Raw genomic sequence first — 5030 nt, 5'->3', positions numbered from 1 at the left:
CCTGGGAGGTTTCAAACTAGGGCTGTTACAGGAATGTAAACTTTGAGGGCAGTGACAACAACAAATTTCCTTGGTCTCCAAAACAACGTGTAGTGATTCCACCCCCCTGGCAGGGCACGGAGGGGGGCACGGAGGTTTGGGTGGAGGATCTTTGCATCCCGTGGGAGCTCAGCACCTTCGGTGACTTAGAAACCCAGGGACCCACGACACGTTCCAGCGCTCCAACAGCCTTTTGGGAAGCTGTGGAAGGGGATTTCTGTTGGCTCTGCAGATCCCTGTCTCTGTTACCCCAATGTGCAGGCAGCAGCAGGCACTGGGGTGTTCCCACACCTCCCAGCACCGCGGAGTGGGCTGGACTCTGCTCCCAGAGAATTCCTTCCCGAGTTTCGCTGGTGCTTGTGCAAGCCCCGGGAAGGTGCCAGGCCCAGGGGTGTGAGGGTGGTACCACCTGGGCCTTATTAGGGAGAGGGAAAGCAGCTCGTTTGCCTGGGGGCCCTGAGGAAGCTGCTGAGCTGGTGATGGCAAAGGAACGAGCATCTCCCTGCTTGCAACAGGGCACGGTGGAGGTGCTGCTGCTGCTCCCTCATGGCACAGTTTTGTGTCCCTGGCTCAGCCCTGGCTCAGCTGGCACTTGCCATGGCCTGTGATGGCACAGGTTGTGTCTCTGGCTCAGCTGGCACTTGCCATGGCCTGTGATGGCACAGGTTGTGTCTCTGGCTCAGCTGGCACTTGCCATGGCCTGTGATGGCACAGGTTGTGTCTCTGGCTCAGCTGGCACTTGCCATGGCCTGTGATGGCACAGGTTGTGTCCCTGGCTCAGCTGGCACTCGCTATGGCCTCTCCTGTGCCCTGTGTTTGCTGAGCAGACCCTTTTGTCTCGGTGCTGGTTTGCTCCTGCCCTCCTGTGCGGCCGTGTCTGCGGGAGCAGGGGGCAGATCTGTGTATTCCAGCAGGGAATAACCCAGGAGAGAGGGTTCTGCTCTGCTCCCTGCTATTAGGAAGGTGAGGTCTGGCGTCCTGGCAGCGCTTTGGAATGACACCTCACGAAAAACCAGTTGGATTCCCTTGTAACAGATGGGTGTAGTGGTTTGACACCCTTCCACTCACCCGGTGATCCTCTGCTGAGGCTTGGCTTTGGTGTCACCTCTGCAAAGGCCACAGGACTGATGGGTTACTCACCTGCAAGGGGCAAGGCTGGGGAGTTCCAGGGCAGGGAAAAAAAAAGCAGGAAATGGTCCAGTGCAGCCCAGTGCTCTGGAGTGAGGCTGGGGAATTTGTCAGACTAAAAAAGGAAAAAAAAAAATTAAACAGTATATTTGAGCAACTCTTCAACTCCAGGCTGCACGAGGGAGGGAGGGGGTGACAAGCATTCCTTGGTAAAAACACCTTCCCATAGAAGTGCCTGTTGGATTCCCAGAGTTCCTCATAGATGTCCCTGTTTCTGAAGGTGTTTGGGCTGCACCTCTGGAAAGGAACGAACTGGAGGGTCCAACACAGGCTGGTTTGAACTCCCTGTTTCTGGCAGTGGCAGCTCTGTGCTCTTCACGTCACTCCTGGTTCTTCCTTGACATTATTTTTCTGACCTAAATGCTCTGAGTCCTTTAAATCTTCTCCTCTCAGGCTTTCTCTCCACCCCAGGAGTAGTTTCTGTGGCTGCAGCTTCCTCGTGTGATGTCATTCCCACGTCTGGCTGATCCCCAGTGAGGACACAAGGGTGAGCAGCAGGGAAACAAGGATCAACCAGTGCCAGCTGTGGGACATCTCTGGGAGAGAGGGGGGTTTCTGCTCTTCTTGTAGAGGAGATCCCAGGAGAATCCATTTCCTGGTAAAATCAGATATTCCAGGCTGGAATTTACCTACAGCTCTTAAAGTGTTTTTAAGTGGAAATGGGGGGAAAGGCTCTTTTTTCCTGCTCCTCCCTCCTGCCCTGCTTCAGGGCTGTGTGTTTGTGTCCCTGGAGAAGGTTGTGGTGGTGGAACAGAGGGATGGGACATTCCTGCTGCTCTGGGCTGGGCTCTCTGGCACACCTGGATGGCAGCTTTACCTGCCCCTCTTGGGTTCTGCCCAGCACTGATTTTTAAAGGATGTTTTTGTGTGTTGCTGGGTTCAGGGTTTGCTCCAGAGCTGTGCAGGTCACCTGTGCTGTGTCCAGGTGAGGCTGGGGCTGCCAGTTGTTACCTAAAATCAGAGAAATAACTCTCTGGACAATTTTGAGACCGAGTTTGGTGCCTTTGCCCCAAAGCATCATGAACTTGTCAGTATTTAACTCACACTCTCTGCATATTGAGTGGCTCCCTAACATAAATCCGGAGCCTTTATCCCCAAGGCTCTTGGAGAAGCTGGAGAGATGATGCTCCTGCTCTGATTCTCTCAGTTAAGTGCCCAAAGTGAATTGCTTTTCCCTCCAGCCTTCCTGGACACCTTTTAGCCTCTGTTTTGAGATAACCTGGCTGTGCTATTTCAGCAGCTCTTCCAGATGTCCCTGGTTGGCAGGAAATTCCTGCCTCTGGCCACTGCAGGGACTTTGAAATGCCATGTTATTAAAAACAGAATCTGCTCCCTTAATTATGAGGAGGAAAAACCCCCATCAGGGTTTCTGTGCCTGCCGGGGTGAGTGACATCCAACAGCTTAAATGGGATAAATCCACAAAAAAAACCTCCTTTGGGATGGATTGTCCCTCCCTGTTGAAGCTGCTGAGCACCAGGGAGGTGCTTTCTGAGCTTTGTGTGCAGGTTGAGGGGTCTGGGAGGTCCCTGGAACCCCCCAGTTCAAGGTGAGCTGCCTGCAGGGGGTGGCCATGGCTCCTTTCAACTGGGCAAAGAGGATGAAAAGCCTTTTCCACAGGGGGAAAAATTAAGAAGGAGAAAAAAAAATGCATGTTCCTATCCCACTTGCCTCAGTGGGAAATAAAGGATAAAGCTGTGGTGTACCTGACTGTAATTGTACACTCACATATACCATATTTAATGTATATTCTGTGGGATCTGATCTCTCTGACCCTCTGCTGTTGCCCTAATCCATGTGAGAAAGATAGAAAGTCCCATTCCATGTCCCACCAGTCCTGGAAGACAAAGACAGAAGGTCCCATTCCATGTCCCACCAGTCCTGGAAGGCAACAGTTCTTGAGGCTTCCAGACTTTTTAAGGTGCTTCCTCTCTTTCCAGCTCTTCTTTGGGAAGCCCACATCCTGAGAGGTCCATGATTTTCGTGCTGGCCTTGGAGCATCCACTTCTTTGCTCCTGTTTAGCCACAGGCACGGCTGGAAGAGCTTCCCTGCTCCACCCTTCCCTCAGGAGGTGGTGTTTGGTGGCCATGTGATGAGGGTGCTGTGATGTAGGGACATGATGAAGAAGTGAAGAAGTGGTGAGGAAGTGCCCTGAAGTGAAGGTGGCACTGCTGCAGGGCAGGTGGGACGGTGACCAGTGGAGCTGCTGGGTCAGTCCCAGGTTTAACTGCAGTGAGAAGCTGGTACCTTCCATTCCAGGTAGGTGTTGCCATGGCAGAGTGATGTCCTTGGAGAAGCCTCAGCTCCAGAGGGACCACGGACATGGTGTGGTGCTGCCCCTCCCCAGGCCTGCAGCTCACAACTCACAGAACCCCAGAGTGGGTTGGGTTGGAAGGACCTTAAAGCTCATCCAGTCCCACTCCTGTCAGGGAACACCTTCCACTAGCCCAGGTTGCTCCAAGGCCTTGGACACTTCCAGGGATCCAGGGGCAGCCACAGCTTCTCTAGGAAATCCATTCCAGCACCTCCCCACCCTCACAACCAGGAATTCCTTCCCAATATCCCATCTAACCCTGCCCTCTGGCAGTGGGAAGCCATTCCCTGTGTCCTGTCCCTCCATCCCTTGTCCCCAGTCCCTCTCCAGCTCTCCTGGAGCCCCTTTAGGCCCTGCAAGGGGCTCTCAGCTCTCCCTGGATCCTTCTCTTGTCCAGGTGAACCCCTCCAGCTCTCCCAGCCTGGCTCCAGAGCAGAGGGGCTCCAGCCCTGGAGCATCTCCGTGGCCTCCTCTGGACCTGCTCTAAAAGCAGGTGATGAAGCACCAACCAAGCACCTTCCAGGACCCCTCTGCACCCACGAGGACACACTTTCCCTGCCCCATGACCCAAGCACAAGTAATGCTGAGGCAGGAACAGCTGGGAAGATCAGCTCCTGCCCTCTCCTCACAGCTCTGCTGTGGGATGATGGGCAAACATCCAATCCCAAACCGGGATGTGCCATAACAGGGCCCATAATCCACCCCTGGCTCCCAGCAGCACAACCACGATGACATCAGGGATTTTCAGGCTTTAAGGTGTTACTCCAGCCCCAGATCTCCCTCTCTGATCTCAGGCTGCAGCAGCAGCAGCAGCAGCCAAGCTCAGCTGAGCTTTGTTCCAGGTGATCCCAGCTGAGATAAGCAGGAGAGAAGCCGGAATATTCAGCGAGCCACACCCTGAGCTCAGAGAGGGCTCAGGGGTGTCCAGCTCAGATGGTTAAAATGCAGCCCAGACCCTTCCTGGGTAAAGCATCCTCTGTTCCACGGCTCCAGCTGACAGTGCAGCTTTATTTTGAGCAACTCCTGAGTCATGCCATCGTTTGCTGAAGGTTTGTCCATGTTCTTTCCTGAAATAATGGTGACTCATCACCTGGCCTGGCCAGCCTTGCAGGTACAAAAGGTCCTCAAGCACGAGGAGGGACACCCCAGGGTCCAAGGAGTGGGAGAGCTGACAGCCCCTTCCAGGGCCTAAAGGTGCTCCAGGAGAGCTGGAGAGGGACTGGGGACAAGGGATGGAGGGACAGGACACAGGGCATGGCTTCCCACTGCCAGAGGGCAGGGATAGATGGGATACTGGGGAGGAATTCTGGGCTGGGAGAGTGGTGAGGCCCTGGCACAGGTTGCCCAGAGAAACCATGGCTGCCCCATCCCTGGAAGTGTCCAAGGCCAGGTTGGAGCAACCTGGACTAGTGGAAGGTGTCCCTGCCCATGGCACGGGGTTGGACTGGATGAGCTTTAAGGTCCTTCCAACCCAAACCATTCCATGATCC

The sequence above is a fragment of the Lepidothrix coronata genome, unplaced genomic scaffold (assembly GCF_001604755.1).
Source record: "Lepidothrix coronata isolate B3197 unplaced genomic scaffold, Lepidothrix_coronata-1.0 Scaffold2, whole genome shotgun sequence".
Lineage (NCBI taxonomy): Eukaryota > Metazoa > Chordata > Aves > Passeriformes > Pipridae > Lepidothrix > Lepidothrix coronata.
The sequence above is the reverse complement of the archived record's forward strand: the minus strand, read 5'-3'. Positions refer to the sequence as shown.